A 19,586-nucleotide genomic window follows, 5' to 3' on the forward strand; every position below is an offset into this window, starting at 1 on the left:
AACAACAACATCTTCTTTGTTAGCATTTCCTTCACAAAGGTTAGCAAGGCTAAGCCAGCTGGTCTCAGTGTTTTTAGTCTCTCCAAGCCTAAATCCATCCAACTGAGAGATGCTATCCTAAACTATTCGTGGCCATATTTTTTTACCCAAGCATTCTTCCCGAGTGTCCCTGGGGAATGTGCAGGAACAGCAGAAACTTAAACCCCACAGTTCTTTGTCACCAGGCCTCCCGACCCCATCCCCCTACACAGCCAGGGTGCCCAGGGAAGGCTGGCATGCCAGAACATTCCAGGACAGGGGTCATGGATGACTGCACAGGTCCAGGAATGTCAATTCCTGAGCAGGCCTTTGCCCTTCTCCACAGCTCCTTTCCTTCTGTTAGCTTTAAAATAAACATACTCTGTTTACTTTAAATGCTTTCCTGCCTTTTAATTAACTGGCAGAGAAAAAGAGCTCAGCTCCACACAGTCTCCGTGCCACTGAAAGGTGGGTAGATCACGTGCTATTGACCTGGCCAATAGATTGCCCCATTGGTAATAAGTTCATAGCTGGGTGGTCTCTGAGCAGCTGGGTCTTGGGTGGAAGAAGTCAGTCCCTGAGCTTCCCTCCCTTTCTGCTTTTTGTGTTCTCCATGAGATGAGCAGGTTATCTCCACCCTACTCCTGCCTTTCCATGTTCCTAAAAGACATGGAGCTGGGGGCCTCAGACTGAACCAAAATAAGTCTTTCCTCCTTTAAAAAAACCAAATTAGAATAAAGAAGTTTCGTCTTTTGTTTCCTCATCATCTCATCTCGGAACAGAAAAAAAAACAAACCCATGTTCTAATAAATGAATCTGAGAATACATATTAATTGGAACTTTCATTAACCAACAAATGCCAGCTCCCCAGTCTTCTCTAGCCATAGGGTGATGAATTTTACATTGAGAAAGGAAAGTCTAAGAGGCCAGTTTCACACCCCTGTGTAGAGTCTCATCCACCCTCTGTGTGGATTTGGCATGCTGTAGAAAGGGATGACTGCTTCTCTAATTAAAGCCGTGTCTGAGATAAGGTATGCTATATGACAGAAAAACAAAACAACAACAACAACAAAAGCAGAAGAAAACAATTTAACCTACCCTGGAATTACTGTAGAAGCAGTAAGACTTGGATGGATGGAGATTTGTCTGTGAGTTTCAAACACTCATCAAATAAGTCAGTAAGGGAAATGAAGGAGGCCTGTGGAAGTAACTGAGCCCTTCTGTCACCTGCATTTCCAGATTCAGCCAGTGAAGAGGTTGAGGGGAGGCATTAGAGCTCCTTCCCGAGGGAAGTCACATGACCTGCTCTCCCTCCTGATAGTGCTCCCTTGTGCATCAGAGTGCTCCACCAAAGGACCATCTGCAAACTGCTGGCTCGATCCATCCTCCAAAGATCACGCATGCAGCCTTGTGTTTAATAAGACTAAAATGCTTGTAGGGCCAGGGAGCGGTGATGCAGGAGGATTTTTTTTAAAGATGAGAAGTGGGTTAGTTCAGAAAAGTTATTACCGAAGAAGTAAACTTCTTAAATGGATTAGATTGGGTATGGCGCTGACTTGGAAAACAGATATCTATGATATCTGATAAAGGTCCCTAAATAGACCCTTGAAAGAAAACGTATGTATAAGCCAGAATTCACCAGCTCTCCACTACCCAGCATGCATCTCCCTCACTGATTTCAGCAATGGATGCCAGGATGTGACGTTTGAACATCTCCAGAGATGAGAGACAAGACTTGCTTTCCACTCTCACTGCTCAACCAATGGGATTTTTCTTTCCAATTGGTGTGGTCCTCCATCTGAGTGTCAGGAGTCACTGCCCCAGCAGGAAGGACGAAGCAGGGTGTGAGGTGCTACCGTCTGCCACCCTTGGGCTGTGAGATGAGGGTTGTGGCTGGAGAATGCCCTCTTCCTAATCCTCAAAGCCTCAGTCACTCTTTGGTTACTTGGTGAATTCTAGAAATTATGCAAAATGGCAGCCAAGATATCATGAAGCCTCTCTTTCTTATGTTTGTATTGGCTGTAAATATAAATAGCATAATTCCTTGGTGATGAAGCCATTTTGTTTCTAGAGCTCATTAAAACTAATGTGCCTAGTTGGGTGCTGGTAGCTCACACCTGTATTCCTAGCTACTCTGGGGGCTGAGATCACAGTTCAAAACCATCCCAGGCAGGAAAGTCCTTGAGATTCTTATCTCTAATTAAGCACCAGAAAACCAGAAGTGACGTTGTGGCTCAAGTGGTAGAACGCTAGCCTTGAGCTGAAGAGCACAGGGACAGTGCCCAGGCCCAGAGTTCAAGCCCCACAATTGACAAAAAAAAAAAAAAAGAATATTATTCATTACCTGATTTGTGAAATGGTCACTCATCTGTATATCACCTTTATAACAATAAAAAATAGTAAAAATAAAATTATATATATATATAAATCATATATATATATATATAATCATATATATATGAACTAACATGCTTAAGTTCCCCACAGCCTGTGGGCAGAGGATAGCAGTGTTGGATTGCTTCTGTCTGGCATGGCTTTTTCTTTTCAGGGAAATCTACATAGATGCTTCCGGACTACTTCCTGGGTGCATATAAGTGGACCAGCTTCCTCTGGGGCCTACTGAATACCAGAGGCCTTGTGGGCAGGATGCTGGTGTTAATGGAAGGACCATGCTGCTCTGCACCAAGCATGTGCTGGGCTGCTTTGGTGTCACCAGATGCCGTGGCACTGTGACTTTCTCCAAAGAGTTAGGACACAATGTCACATGGCCAAGGCCTTCTGTTACTGTCCAGTGAGAGGTTTTCCCTTCCTATTCTGCAAGCCAAGTGATATTGTATTGACAATTATTTATCCAATTGACAGCTGTTCAAGTCAAAATGACTTCCTATGTTTTTCTCTTGCTCCATTATAAAATAAAAATTTCCATTTCTTCTAACTGAATCTGAGACCAATAATATGTCTCTTACACTCTGCTTAGTTAGTAAATAGGGCAAATGTGCTACTAGATAATTGAGAGAACTCATTGTTTTATAAAGCACAGTGTTTACTATTAAAGGTTAAATACTAATGGATTCATACTTTGGGGTTAATGAGGTGCATTATAATTGCTTTGATGGAGTTACTTTTTGAGGTACAAGAAGATATACAGAGGGCTGGGAAGGTGGTTCAGTGGTAGAGCGCTTGCCTTGCATGCCTGAGGCCCTGGGTTCGATTCCTCAGTACCACATGAGCAAAAAGAAAAAAGCCGGAAGTGGCGCTGTGGCTCAAGTGGTAGAGCGCTAGCCTTGAGCTGAAGAGCTGAGGGACAGTGCCCAGGCCCCATGTTCAGGCCCCATGACTGGACCCCCCCCCAAAAAGAAGATATACAGAAATTTCACATTGGCAAGATCTGAAAGTATGGGAACACATTTAATCTCAGGGGATAAGATGGACACTGGTAATAAGATGGATAGTGGTGATAAGATGGATACTGGTAGAATACCTCTAGATGTGATATGGCAGACCATTCAATATCTACAATTTACAAAGAATATGTAGACTCTGAGTGCTGTAGAGATGAACAAGCTGGTGTAAAAAGGTGTACACAGAGGTTAGTCAGACAGGTGTTGGAGCCCAAACAGAGTGAGAAGGGAGGGGGAGGGGAGGGGTAGCAATAAGCAACAGGGCACCGCAGGGCATCAGAGCCTGAGTGGGTGTGGAGGATGTCCTCAGGGTGCAATGGAGTGTTAGTCCAGACTGTCAAAACCCAATGGCATGCTGGGTACCAGTGGCTCATGCCTGTAACCTTAGCTACTCAGGAGGCTGAGATCTGAAGATCGCAGTTTGAAGCCAGTCTAGGCAGAGAACTTTGTGACACTTTGGCTTTCAGCAAAAAAGCCAAGGGAGAGCACAAGGTCTCAGCTCAACCCATATTGTCAGAACACGCACACCACACACACACACACACACACACACACACACACACACACACACACACAAACAGAGTGAAATAACAGAGCAGGAGAATTGCTTGAGACTAGGACTTTGTGGCCAACCTAAGCAATATAGCTAGATTTTGTCTCAAACAAAACCAGACACACAAACCATCAGAAGTTTAGAGGGTTTCACAGACCTAAGGATGGAGTCCAAACATCAAGCATGGAGAGAGGTTTAGCCGCAGGGTGTGGAGAGCAGCAGCACGCTGGAGATTTCTTCCAACTGGTAAGTGGATCAGGGGATGGTGGGAGACAAATTCTTCCTGCTGATGAACTGAGTTAGAAACAAGGAGAGGGACAGGCCTAAAATAAACCTTGTGGTATTCAAAGAAAATCAGGGGTTTGGGCACAAACTTATAGTTTTTAGGATGCATAGAGAGTTGTAGAAACAAGTAGATGCAAGCTCTTGTTGTGTGTGTGTGTGTGTGCACGTGTGTGTGTGCATGTGTGTGTGTGTGCACACATGCGTGCACGCACACGCACAGATTAACTAGCTCTATCCATTGAGAAGTCCTAGAAACAGTGACATACTCACTCATAGCAACAAACACACCTAGATATTCTACACTAAAGGCACCAAAGATTCTTGGGCCAAAGTTAATACAAGGGCTTGTGCAGGGGAGTGAACGCTTTCTGGACATCCCAGACATCAAGAGCACACCCCGTGAATGATGGTGAAGTGTATAAAACACCAAGCTCTCCCGAAGGGCCTCTAGCGAACCAAGTTCCAGTGAATCTAAGCTCCAACATCAGGCATGATGTTTATGAATTATAAGCTAGAAATCCATGAGTTTGGAATGACATGAATGAATGAGGGAATCAATTGGAAATCCGAAGAAGAAAAGAATAAATATCTGGCTTCAAAATACCTTTCTATAAAATTCTTATTTGTTATAAGGGGTTCAAGAGTGATCGTGTAGGAACTTGGCAAGCAGCCCCTCGTTTGGAAAACTTACAAATATCTCTGGTGGGACTGAGATTATCACACGTGGCAGCATGTGAGGAAGAGGCTACAGGGGAGAGGTGCGAGGCTTCACACTTGAATCTTTTGTTGTTGTTGTTTTTGTTTTTGCCAGTCCTGGGGCTTGAACTCCCAGCCTGAGCACTGTCCGTGAGGTTTTATGTTCAAAGCTAATGTTCTACCACTTGAGCCACAGCCCCAGTTTCAGCTTTTTGTGGTTAATTGGAGACAGAGTCTCATAGACTTTCTTGCCAGGGCTGGCTGTGAACTTTGATCCTCAGATCTCAGCTTCCTGAGTAGCTAGGATCACAGGCATGAGCCACCAATGCCTGGCCATCTTCATGAAAACTATTTTGGAAAACACTGGCAGAATTGTTTGAATTTCATCAGTCAGAAACACAAGACAAGCCCCAACTGAGAGTCATTCTGCCCCCAAACTTGCATGCAGTCTTCAAAGGTGTTACAGTGCCAAGAGCACACAATTCGGAGGTGAACGTGCAACACAACACGTGACTCGTACTGAATCCATTTGCTCCTGGAGACATTGGGAACAGTTGGTGAAATCTAAAAGGACGCTGAGCTGAACAAATCTATCAGTTCCTTTCCCGATTTGCGGGGGTGTGGGTGATTATACAGGAGAAGTTCCTTGTTTGTGGGACCGTGATAATAAAATGTTTGGGGTAGCCGCACTGTGTCAGCAAAGTATGTGGTTCAGGAAAAACATTGTTTCCGTCATTCTTGCAACTTCATTTTTAAAAATTTGAGGTGGTCGCAGAATAGATTGTCCTTAAAATGTACACATGAAGTGTGTTTTCAGAAGAAGTTACAAACAAGTGGGTTTAGTCCTGAAGACATATTATTCTGAACGTGCAAAATGTTGTGCATGGAATTGATGTATTCCAGCAAAAGGTAATATGGAGAACTCCATATGATGTTATTGTCATCATTGCCGCCTCCTCCTCCTCCTCCTCCTCTTTCTTTTCCTCCTCTTCTTTTTCCTTCTCCTTCCTCCTCCTTCCTCTTCTTCCATTTCCTTTTCCTCCTCTTCTTCCTCCATCTCCTTCCCCCTCCTCCTCTTTCTTCTCTCCTCCTCTTCTTCCCCCTCCTGTGTTTAGAGCAAACAGCAAGTTTATTTGAGGCAAAGGGAAAGCAGACACGCAGGCTCTTCACTGAGTAGGGAGTCCTCCTGGAGGGTGGATGCTAGCCCATGGTCCTCCCTCCTCCCACACCTCCTCCCCAGGCTTGTTCTGCTCCATTCCTCGCATCCCAGCTTCCAGAGAGATTCTAGAGTACACGTGGCATGAGGACACCTGTTGTCCTCCGGGAAGGGCAGCAGGCCTGAGCTGGGTGCTCACGGGACACAGGAGACTCAGCAGAGGGTGTGGAACTTAGCCTGGGTCGCAAAAGAAACCATACAGTTAGGACGTTTCCTCTCCACTGGGTCTAAGTGCTTTATTGTGTACTTTGCATGAGTACTGTATTTAGTAGTTTCCTTTAGGAGAGCGGCTGATTCAGTATTTACGTTTCTGTATTTACTTTGTGAAGCCCTTTGCTTAGTTTTCTGTACTTTATTTAGGCTCTGTTGCACAGTAAGGGATGAAAGAAGATCTAGAACCAGAGAATTCCAGTCCTGGCTGGACACGCCACCCTGTGGGCCTATTCCAGAGAGTTCCATGGGTATTCCCAAGGGTGTTTCTAGTTTGTAGTGGGGGCTGGAAAGCCTTGTGGGGCTGCTATTCCATTAAACCCCGTTTCACCAATCCCCACCCCAGAGTAGGCCCAACCCGGGCCCACCAGGGCTGAGTGGTTTTTCTCCCAGCCGATCCTGCTTCAGTTCAGTTTCTTATGGAGAAGTTCTTAAAAGAAGCTATCAGGGCCCTGGAACTAAAATCAGGGCCATGAAAAGATGGTAAAGGCAAAATTCAATAAAAGTAAAATAAACAAAAACAAAATAAAAGTAAAAATAAATTAAAAGAAGATAAAAGCAAAATTGCATAAAAATGAAATAACTAAGAAATAAAAATTTCCTCCCTGATATGATCATATCATATCATATCATATGATATGATGTGTGTGTATGTGTATGTGTGTGCACACACACATGTGTGTGTGCCAATACCAGGACTTGAACTCAGGGCCTCGTGCCCTTGCTCAGCATGCTTGCTCATGGCTGGCTGGATCACGCTACCACTTGAACCATGCCTCCACTCTAGCATTTTGTTGGTTAATTGGAGATCAACTCTCTTAGACTTTTCTGCCTGGCCTGGCTTTGAATCTTGATTCTCCAGTTCTCAGCCTCCTGAATAGCTAAGGGCGACAGGTTTGAACCACTCACACCCACGTGATTGTATTTAATTTTTTAAATAATTAAATAAAACATTTTTTTAAACAGGAAAGAGTAAGGTTTCTCCACAGACACAAAAGTCAAATGCTGTAAATCCTGCTTCCTCTGTAATGATTACAAGCTCGCCCACGCCTGATCAAAAGACACTACTCGGTGCCTTTCACGGTGCAGAGGAAGAACATGGATCTTGGGGCCAGTGAGGGGCTGGAACGTTCTAGGGGTTTCCTTAGCATGCGCAGGCCGGCCTGTAGAGCTTGTGCATCACCTACAGGATGTGGGGGTGATCAGGTACAGGATGTGGGGGTGATTTGTAGCCACAAGCTTGTAAGAGGGCTGTGTCTGATGACAGGCTCCAGGAGCTACTGTAAACCTGAGCCCCTGGGAAGGAGGGCGAGGGAGGGAGAGCTGGGGGCACGGTCTCCCTCCTCCTCCCCGCGGGCATCTCCACTCCTGGGCCCACCTCCCTGGGCCAGGTGGGCTCCCCTCCTGCCCGCCCAAGGCTGCGGGCTCTGGGGACCAACTCCCAGCCAGGACTGGGCTTTGTGCAGGTTCTGAGGCTCGAACCCCAGGCCTGGGCACTGCTCCTCAGCTTTTTGCCGAAGGCTGGTGCTCTACTACCGGAGCCAAAGCTCCACTTCCGGCTTTTGGGTAGTTAATTAACTGGAGATTAGGGTCTCATGGACTTTCTGACCAGGGCTGGCTTCCAACCACGATCTTCAGATCTCAGCCTCCTGAATAGCTAGGATGACAGGCGTGAGCCACCGGCACCTCTCCAGAAAAGTGGACTTAGATTTTGCCACTTTGGGATTTTTATTTTTATTTATGTTTGGGTCCGGTCATGGGGTCTGAACTCTGGGCCTGGGTGCTGTCCCTCAGCTCTTCAGCTCAAGGCTAGCGCCCTACCACCTGAGCACAGCGCCACTTCTGGCTTTTTCTGCTAATGTGGTGCTGAAGAATGGAACCCAGGGCCTCATATACATGAGGCAAGCACTCTATCACTGAGCCACTTTCCCACCCGTGGATGATGATGATGATGATGATGATTTAATCCCTTAACTTTCTTATCTTTAGTGTGCTAGCAACAGACTTTCTTCCCTGGGCCACCACCAAGGCTCCACTAAAGAGAATCATGCAAGGAAGCACAAGAGAGCAAACTGTAAAAGTATTGTGCAAATGCAAAGGATTTTAACGACGAGGTATAAAGTATGTATATGTGAAGGTAAACATAAATAAAAATAAAAGGAAAAAACAAATAAAAATAAAAGTCAATTTCAAGAATAATTGGTTATAGTTTCAAACAAGGTCATCTAACCCAAATTGACATTTAGGTGATAGAGATGGAAGGAGGAGGGAGGGAGGGAGAAAAGTAAGTAGAAGGAACAAAAGAAGAGAAGAAGGAAGGAAGGGAAAAAACAAACAGTTTAAATAGGGATACAGGTGGACCCACTGCAACAATGAGATGTACAAGTTGTATGTCAAAAACGAACTTTACAACTTTGATGGGGGGCAGGGAGGAGGATTGGGGGGGCAGGGGGAGGCTGGGAAGGGATGGGAAGGGGAAACAAAGGAGGAGGCTACAATGCTTGATAAGAAATGTACTCATTATCTTGCCCATGTAATTGTAACCCCTCTGTACAGTATTTCACAATAAAAAATAAATTTAAAAAATTTAAAAAAAGAAAAAGGAGGGAGAGGGAGGCAGAATGAAAGAATGAAGGGAGGAAAGAAGAAGGGGCAGAGAGAGGGAAAAGGAAGAAAGAAATGAATGGGAGGGGGAGGGAGAGAAGGAAGAAGGAAAGAAGGGGAGGGAAGGAGGGGAGGAGGGGAGGGAGATGAAGAAATGGAGAGGAAAGAAGAAAAGGAACAAAGAGAGGGAGTAAAAAAGGAACAGGGAGAGGAAGGAAGGGAGAAGGAAAGGAAGGAAGGAAGGAAGGGAGGGAGGGGAGGGGAGGGAGGCGAATTCTTGAGGGACTGGGCTGTCAGAATTTATTTGTGACTCCTGTATAGATAGCTTCCCCCACCAGCACAGACATCATTGCTTACCACGGACGGGATCTGTAACAGTGCATGGAAACACTGGGTGTCTTGAGCCCTGGGTTTATGGTGATATATTCATCCATTCATTCCCACCGAGATTTACTGAGCCTTAGGCTCCTGCGCGGAGAGAAAATGGATTCCGCGATGAGCCTGGTGTTATCTTTACCTGGGGGGAAGCTACCAACTCTTTCCTGTATAAGGAAGAATCTTGGCAAGGTTTTTGAAAGAAGAGGATGCTATATCCTGAAGAGACAGAAATAACTGGGCACACCTCTTTTCTGTGCTTCTGACAGGGCGTATTTTGTGTAAATTAGTGTGTACATAATAAAGAGTAAAAATCCAAAGCATTGGGGTGTTCTTATCAGAATTCATCAAACCCTGTTGAGAACACCGTCTAAAAGGGATTGTATTAGACACCCCCCACACACACACACCAAACACACACACACACAGTGTCAGCTGCCTATAATCTTTTCTGCTCTATTTGCTTCATGAACATTCATTATTTTAGATCAAAGGAAACAGAGGGATCTACTCACACTTTCCCACCCGGTGCTTCTCTCGTTAAAATTAATTCTTTCCCCAGCTCAGCCCTCTTAGTTCACAGTCTTGGTGAGTGAGGGAAGGTCTTAAGAAATTCAATTGTATCTGAGGCTGGTTCGGTATCAAATAAAAGAATTGGGGTTTGGGGTTTAAGACAGGTCATCAGGGCAAATATATTCCATTTCCAATGAGCTACTAGGTATAGAATTCTCTTCCTTGGAATTCTTTTGAAATGCATTCTGCATTCCATCTAGTAATTTTCCATTTTTAATGTCTAAGCTGAAAATAATGAATTTCATGAGTCACTTTCAGTATTATTTTTAGAGCATAAGATTAAATTCCTGCATCAGTCAATAAAGGAATCATAATTCATTCCGAGAGGCATTCTGGTGATACTATACAGCAGCAGATTTCACCTGTTTTAGTTACAAAACACATAAAACAGGTAGAAAAGATTTCTTCCAGCAGAAGGATTTGATTTCTAGTTCACTGGGACGTGGGAAACATATTGATTATTACCAGTGCATCAACCATGCCCAATTAAATGTTTGAGTAGAAAATAATTTCACCGAGAAGGCCATGACATTACAACTCCACATTATTTAATTCTTATTTAATAGAAAATAAGAGCTTTGTACCCCAAAGATGAAAGAGCATGGTATGAATGGAAACATAGTGCTATCTCTCACTCACAGATGCAGCTCCACACGACAAGAAAATGTGGACAATGAGTAAGAGTCTGGGTGTGAGGAAGGTTCCCAAGCCCTGCTCTGTCATGCTGACTTTGGCCTTCCGGGCTTGTTAGTGCGGTGCTTAGTGCCGGTGTTTTGATGACCATTGTCCTACCCCAGGATGTGCTTGTGCAGCTTCTGCAGGGGCTGAGGCCTTGGGAGCAGCTCAAGACCAACTTTCCCCAGAGAGTGACTCATTATTCTTTATTAATATAGATATTTATTATGACTCAAAGTTTATTCTCATAATTACAGCCTATCATTCAGAAGAAACATAAAAAGGTCTATAGAGAAAGGTCAGACAAATCTGAACAAGAATACATGGAATGGTGTGAGGGGTTTTCAGGCCAGGCCTGTAATCCTAGCTACCCAGGAGGCTGAGATCTGAGGATTGTGATTTGATGCCAGCCTGGGCAAGAAAGTTCCAAAGACTCTTACCACCAGCTAACCAGCAAGAAGCCACAAGTGGCACTGTGGCTGAAGTGGTAGAGTGCTAGCTTTGAGCAAAAGAAGCCCAGGGACAGTGCCCAAAGCCCCAAATTCAATTCCCAGGACCAGCACTAAAAAATCAAAATACAAAAGCTCAAGAATAAGGAGAACAGTGTCACAGAAACAGAATGGTTGCCTGTTACACTGATGGATGAATTTTACGCAATAAATATTCTCCACTGTTTTACACTTAGCATGAGCATTTCCTTACAAATTTTAGTTGTATGATACTGATTATTTTTTAAATTAGCAAACATATGGGGAAGTGTTTGTGAATCTAAAGTTCTTTAAATCCAAGGAAGATTGTTTAAAAATATATTCTACATATGAGACTTCAATGTTTTTACACATAGGAGACATCTGAGCCTGTCTCTAATGGTCCAAGTTAATGCACCCCCTTTTTGATATTGGAGTTCACTTAAGCAAAATGTTTTCCATTGTCTCTAAAAGAAACCCAAGTTGAATAGTATATTTACTGTACAAAAATATGGTAATCCACCAAACACAAACAGACAATTTACAATAATAATAAAGAGGAATACTACAAACTTCTAGAACCCCACCGACAGCGTCAAAATCAGTCTGCCCGAATGGGAATGTGCCAGCCTTGAAGGAGGAAGCGAAGCACGTGTGTGAGGCCCCAAGTTCAAGCCCAAGAAGTGGCACAGAACAGACAAATGGCGAACAAAAACCTGGCTAGAACCAAGCCCTGGCTGCATGGGCAGAGCCTGCCCAGCGCCCAGCACTGCCCTACTAGCTTGCATTGCTCTGATGCCCAGGCTGCTCTTTTGATCTATTCCTCAGAACAAAACAACATGGTCAGAAATGTTTTCTCCCCTATGGATGCAGATGCATTGATCAGCTCTGGTGTTCCCTGTCCACAAAGGCTTTTCTCTCTCTCTCTATATATATATATTTTTTTGTGCTGGTCAATCCTGGGGCTTGAACTCGGGGCCTGGACACTAGCCCTGAGCTTTTTTTGTTCAAGGATAGTGTTCTACTACTTGAGCCACAGTGCCACTTCTGGTTTTCTGGTGGTTCATAAGAGTCTCACAGACTTTCCTGCCTGGGCTGGCTTTGAACCGTGATCCTCAGATCTCAGCCTCCTGAGTAGCTAGGATGACAGGCGTGAGTCACTGGTGCCCGGCTTGTCTGATGATTTTCTTTAAAAAACAGCCTCACAGGCAGATCTCTAGTCCTTCAGGCCTTCCCCCTTTCCATACCCTGACCATCCTCATACACCAGCTGTTTCCTGTAATCCAGACCCACCTCTCCCCCCACTCCCCTCCCCCAGTCCATCCGCAACCCTCTGACCCACAGCTGATACTGGGCAGCCACACCCTGCAAGGCCCGGGCCCAACCCCCTCTTTCCTGGGGAGTCTCCCCTACGCCCTCTCCAGGCCCAGCCAACGAAGCTTGCTGTGTGCTTACGGCCCCCATTTTCCCTGATCTTGAACCCAGACCCTGGGGGCACCGCCTGTACGTTCCTTTCTCCCTCCCGTGATGGCTCATAGCGCCAGGGCTCGGCAGTGCTCCTCCATGCGGATGGGATGAGCCTGGGCGTGATGGAAGCCACGGAGGCTGGGATGCTTCAGGTACCCGAGGCTAGAGTTTCCCACAATGCACCCTGCCCCAGCCACCCTCGTCCCTCAGAAGCTCACTGGCCTGGGTTTTTGCAGTATATTTTTCAGCCAAACCTAGGAAGCTTGCACCTGAGGGGAGCACCATTCCTTTGGTGAGGAGTAAGAAGGAGGTGCTCTGCACTCCAGGGCTGGAGAAAACCTCCATCCATGGGCACGGGGTGCGTGGGGAAGGCAGGGCAGCTCAGTGTCACCAGCCAGGTCCCTCTGCACCCCGCCCCAACGATTCTGAAATGAAAGGCCTAGAATGACAAGGAAGAGCCTCCATGGGGTGGGAGACTGGGGGAGGGGAGGCTCCCAAAGAAGAGCAGCGCCTAGATCTGCAGGCATCTTTCTTCATGTGGCTGAGGCATAAGAGCTGGAGTACAGGGAAGACCCCACACGCATGCTCACAAGATGGGGTGGGGGTGGGGTTCCTGCTACCTCCCAGATTAGGGGTTTGAACACTTGTGGAATTTATAGCTGAGTGCACTCCTAGGAGAGGTAGCTGAAGTGGTAGAGCTCAAAGCCCTGAGTTCAAGCCCAGGTACTGCAAAAAGAAAAAGAAAAAGAGCTGTTTTAGAGATGACAACAAGAAAGGGCCACCCCCAAATCAAGGCACAGGCCTCCAGAAAGGAAGGAAGACACCCCGGCTGCGTGAGCCTCAGCCTTTAGTCTAACAGTTCAAACGGACAGAGACACGGGGTTGTGTCTGAAAGTACCCAGAAGTGATTCCTCCACCAACTTCCCTTTCCTCTCCCTGGTTTCCAAACCCACCCCACGTATGATGGTTGTTCTTCCCCGACGCTGGTGCTCTACCACTTGAGCCACACTTCCACTTTCTACTCTTTTGCTGGTGAATTGGAGATAAGCTCTCAGATTTGTCTGCTTATGCTGGCTTCAAACTGTGATCCTCAGCTCTCAGCCTCTGGAGTCGCTAGGATTACAGGTGACAGCCTGAGATTTTGCGTTTTTGTTTTTAGCAAAACGTATTTATAACTTATGTATAGTCAAGCACTATACATGCACAAATCTACACATTTACATCTGTCTCTGTTAGGGTTCAACTCAGGAAACAGGTAGAGGTGGGCTTTGACCCAAATGGACAGTCTGGAGGACCAATCAGAGGAACCTTTCCAAGCTGCTTGCTCCAATAGGAGAGCCGCGCTCGTGTCACCTATGTATTCTTAGTACCTAACCTGCCCTCTTTCACAGAGATCCAATTAGAGAATTAGCCAGTTAATGTGCAAGATTTAAATATTCAGTGTTTCTTTCAGAGAAAATCAATGACATCTATTTAAGTGGCTGTCTCAAACTGAAAACTCCTAAAAACCATCTTCTTAATTTCTACTTAAGTGCTCTTTGCTTGTCTAAAACAATCCAATAGTTATTTAGTTAAGAGCTGGAGATTTTAAATAAAATAGCTAAATCTATTTTTTCCTAAATTGCTCCTTTAATTTTCCACAATGTGGCTCCATTCTTTCAGGCATAAAGCAAAGCCACATTCACATTTAATTAAAATTCAGTATCTTTATGAGAACAAAAGAGCAATTTTCTTTATGAGTGCTTTCATCGCAAACTGGATAGGACATGTTTGAATTTGCTGACCAAAATAAAATTGGATATGTGATATCATATTAACTATTGGATTGATGATGGCAAAATTAAAAAAAATTAAGTATTAGAGTAACATTGTCCAAAAAGAATTACATTGACTTATGAAATGGTAACTCTTCTGTACAACATCTTAATAATAACAATAAAATATTAAAAATAAATATTTGGGCCCATGCTGTAATCCTGGCTACTTGGGAAGCTTCCCACTAGAGGATCAAAATTGGAGGTCAGCCTAGGCAGAGACAGGAGCACTGTGCGGGAGACCCTGACTCAAAACAAGAGGAGGGAGAGGGAGAGTGAGAGGGGGAGGGAGGCAGAGGGCATCTTACCCTGAGCATCTCTTCCATTGGTCTGTATCCTTTATCACAAACCAGTTTGTGACTGCTGTGACTTGGAGGAGGATAGAAACCTAAAGTGGCTCTGTCATGAGGCTGGGTATTCAGAGACTTGTGACTGGTCTGAGGCTGGCGGCTCACACCTGTAATCTGAGCTACTCAGGAGACAGAAATCTGGAAACCTCACCAAAAGCACCAATGAGGCAGTCAGTGGGCTTTAAAAAGAAAATCACAGTATCCCATTGGTTCAAATGGGATCTAATCATTCCCAGTGATAATCCGTTGTGTTAGCCTAAGATCTAAAGAATTACTGGTTTTTGATTTATGTGTCAATACGTGCTTAAGAATACATTTTTATTGCTTATCTTTTAATAAAGATTTATGCTATGTGGAAGGGCTAGCCTAAGATCCAAAGAATTACTGGTTATTGACTGATAAATTTTCTATTGCTTATCCTTTAATAAAGACGTATTCTATATGGAACTTAACCTGCAGAAATTCCCATTACTTTGTTAGCTCCCAGTATACAGGGATTTCTTGGGGTGGGGCGGGGGAGGGGGTGGGAAGTACTGGGGTTTTGAACTCAGGGCCTTGAGCTGGCCAACCAGAAGGCCACACCTCCAGCCCTACTTGTCTTCTGCTGTTTCTAGGAACGGTCTGCATTCCCACTCAGGCTGCTATCCGCCCAGTTTCAGGCTTCCTGGGATTCCAGGCACCTTGTCACAGTGCCTTGCTGTCCTCCATGGAGACATGGACTTTGCTGTGGCCAGGGACCATAATCCTCACCATCTCAGCCTCCCAGGTAGCCTGGGCTGGCCGCCATGACCCCCTGCACCCCGCTATGTGTTGGGAAGGAGGGCTCATCAACTTTTCTGCCTGGGATGGACTCAAACTGTGATCCTTCTGCAGCTAGGACGACAGACTTGAGCCAATGGCACTGGGTTAATGTGTGCGTGCACGCATGCGCACACCAGTCCTGGGGCTTGAACTCTAGGCCTGGGCACTCTCCCTGAGCTTTTCTGAGCTTCATTTTGTTTCTGTCAGGCTGGCACTCCATCACTTGAGCCACATGTCCATTTTAAGCTTTTTGCTGGTTAATTGGAAATAAAGAGTCTGAAGGACTTTCCTGCCCAAGCTGGCTTCAAACTGCCATCCTCAAATCTCAGCCTCCTGTGAAACTAGGATTCCGGGTGTGAGCCACTAGTGCCCGGCTCTCACTTGCATTCTTTATGAAGAATAAATCCACAAAGATTAAGATGTGACTGGACACAACCATCAGGACACTCCATATTCTCCCAGTGATTCAAAATTAAATTATGGTGATCTGGAGACTGCAAAGAGAAGGAAATAGATAACTTAAGTTCTGTTGTCTTATGTGGCCTCTTGGAATTTTATTTGTGTTTAATACGCAACCAGATGAAACAGTGCAAAATGTCGCATATGAGAATGCTGGTTGGTACATGTAAATCACCGTTTGTCCAGGCACTATTTTAATGCATTTGACTAACTAAAAGGTTCCTCCTTTTATTTTTTTTCAATTGCCAACTAATGAATGAGTGGAGAAAAATGAAACTTTGAAAGGTGGCAGTCCTTAGGAGTTCTTTATGCTAGCAATCTCCATCCCTCACACATGATCAAATGTATAAAGTGGTCAGATATACCCAGACCAAGTTGAAGTTGAAATGAAAAAATAACTTTTTAAATTATTATAAGTTTTTATTGTGAAAATACCGTAGAGAGGAGTTAAAATTACATGAGCAAGGTAATGAATACATTTCTTATCAAGCATTGTTGCCTCCTCCTTTGTTTCCCCCTAGCATCCCTGCCTTCCCATTTCCCGCCCCCCACCAAAGTTGTAAACTTTGTAAACACCAAGTTGTAAACTTTGTGTAAAACAGGGGTTATACCGTGGGGGAGGGACAGACAAAGCAACAAAGAAATCACCTTATAAATATGTTAGAAACAATACAAGAAAGAAAAAACATTTGAGTCCTTATCTTGGGGTTCATTTCACCTAAAATCAACTTATCTGACCGTTTCTGCTTGCCTCAGACATATACTAGTTATTGCAAATAAGGGAAACCATGGGACCTATATTTCTTTGGGCCTGGCTTGCTTCACTTAATATAATTTTTTCCAAGTCTTTCCATTTCCTAACAAATGGGGCAATGTCATTCTTTCTGATGGAGGCATAGAATTCCATTGTGTATATATACCACATTTTCTTGATCCATTCATATACTGAGGGACATCTGGATTGGTTCCATATATTAGCTATGGCAAATAATGCTGTAATAAACATAGTTGTGCTGGTGGCTTTAGTATGGTCTTGTTTGTGATCGTTTGGGTAAATTCCAAAAATGGAATTGCTGGGTCATAGGGGAGCTCTTTCTGGAGTCTTTTGAAGAACCTCCATACTGTTTTCCAAAGTGGATGAATAAGTTTATACTCCTACCAACAATGCAGTAGGGTTCCCTTCTGTCCACATCACTTCCAGCATCTGTTGTTATTAGAGTTCTTGATTATAGCCATTCTAACTAGGGTGAGTTGTTATGAAGAAAGACAGCCTCTTCAGTAAATGGTGCTGGCAAAATTGTCTAACTACTTGTAGAAAACTAAAGCTAGATCCTTATATATCACCCTGTGCCAGAATCAACTCCAAGTGGATCAAACACCTTGGAGTCAAAGCAGATACCCTGAAAACATCCCATCCTGTAATTCCGTCAGAGAAACCCTAGGTCTCCTTGGCACAGGCCGAAATTTTCTTAAAAGAGACTCAGAAACACAACAAATCAAAGAAAGGTTGGACAAATGGGATTGCATGATGCTGTAGACCTTCTGCATGCAAGATCAATAGAAAGCCCACAGATTGGGAGAAGATCTTCTCTAGCCATACAATGGACAAGGGTCTCATATCTAAAATATACCTGGAACTCAAAAAATTAAATCCCCTAACAACAAATCAAAGAAACAACTGCCCAATGAATAACTGGGCTAAAGACTTAGAGAGCAACTTCTCTGAAGAGGAAAGAAGGATGGCCAATAGACACATGAAGAAATGCTCAACCTCCCTAGCCATAAAAGAAATGCAGATAAAAAGAATCACATTTGAGTTTCTTCGCTATTTCTTTGCTATTGCTGAGCCCATGGAAGAGAAGTTGAAACAACCGAATAATGATGGACAGAGGAACTTGTTTAGCTGCAGTCAAGGATATGAAGCTGGTACTATGACACACACAAATGTGGCAGGCACAAAGGAATGAGTCCAGATCTTATGCATGCAAGTTCTCTGAATTTCTACCAAGTTCAACTTTTGTTGTTTTCTGCATTACTCCTTTAAGAACTTTTTTTTGGGGGGGAACGTATTCATTTGCTTCATTCTCACCTCACTGGTAAGAATATATATCTAAAAGTGAAAACACTGTGCACTGTGCCTATAAAAGTGTGAAAAATTATGAATTTTCAATCATCGAAATAGTCTGAAATGGGGAATGGAGAAAATGGCATTAAAACTCTTGAATTTATTTCTTTCCCTAGTTCTTCTTATCTGTGACGTTCTGAATGAGGGTAAGAAGATCTCAAAATATATGCAAGAAGTCAAAATCAGCCTTAAAACAGCAAACAGCAAAATGAGCTTTAGAAATACTGCTTGAAGCGTAGGGCCTATAGCTCACGCCTATAATCCTAGCTAATTAGGAGGTTGAGATCTAAGGATTGCAGTTAGAAGACAGCCAGGGTGGGCAAAGTCTCTGAGACTCTTATCTCCAATTAACCACTAAAACCATTGGTAAGTGGAACTGTAGCTCAAGTGGTGGGGGTTAACCTGGAGAAAAATAGCTCAGGGATAGCACCCCAGGGGCTGAGTTCAAGCCCTAGGACCAGCACACACACACACACACACACACACACACACACACACACACACACACACACACACACACACACACACACACACACACACACACACAGCTCTAAATCCTCTCTGAAATGGTTCCAGTTGCTCTTATGTGAGTCAAATCCCAGGTTCTTCACCTGCTTCTGCTTCCTCTGGGGAAAACTAGCCCATCCATGTGGCCTTGTGAATAATCAATCCCCAGCAATGTTTCTGGATTGATGAGTCAGAGGCTGGGCAAAAGCAAGCCAGGGCCGGCTCCTGTTTCCCCTCTTTGCCCTGCTACCGGATAGTCATTTCAACACCCTATCAGCATGGAGTTGGTGTTCTCTGCCTTGGTGGGTGGAGAGAGCCTTTGCAAGAAGGACAGGCCAAGAGAAAAGCCAAGATGAAGCCACTCCTGTCTCGTGTGTGCTGGGAAGACATTTGCACTTTGTTTAATGATTTCTTTATAGCATACACTGTGTGAAAAAGAAAATTAAGTGTGTGTGTGTGTGTGTGTGTGTGTGTGTGTGTGTGTGTGTGTGTGTGTGTGTGTGTGTGTGTGTGTTAATGGCTGCTTTCCATTTAAAGAGGATATTGGTTCTGGTTTGCTGAGAGGCAGGGAAATGAGTAAGCTGAATTTTTCATGGTGATGGACTCACTTCTCAGGAAAGCTTTGCATTGATACATCTTTTCCCTGTTAATAAGAAGCTATGTGCATTTTTAAAAAGAATCTCAAAATGTCTAACGGCTGATGCTTCAAAGGAAAACAAAATGCTTTACATAAAAGAGATACCACATGGCGTTGGTCTATCTAGAGTTCCCAGGCTGTTTCAGTGTTACTGTTTCTTGAAACATCAATACTGCAATGAGATACACTAAAAGCTGAAGTATCTATGTGTACACTTAATTAGCAGTGGTTCCTTGATCGGTAAGTCACAGACTACTTGGTTCGAATGATTCACTCCTTTTGTTTTAATGCTTTAAACCTGCTTCTCAAATCAGTATAAGAAAATAATTATAAAAGTATAAGAAATTATGAAC

The sequence above is a fragment of the Dipodomys merriami genome, unplaced genomic scaffold (assembly GCF_024711535.1).
Source record: "Dipodomys merriami isolate MVZ:Mamm:240054 unplaced genomic scaffold, mDipMer1.0.p SCAF_8, whole genome shotgun sequence".
Lineage (NCBI taxonomy): Eukaryota > Metazoa > Chordata > Mammalia > Rodentia > Heteromyidae > Dipodomys > Dipodomys merriami.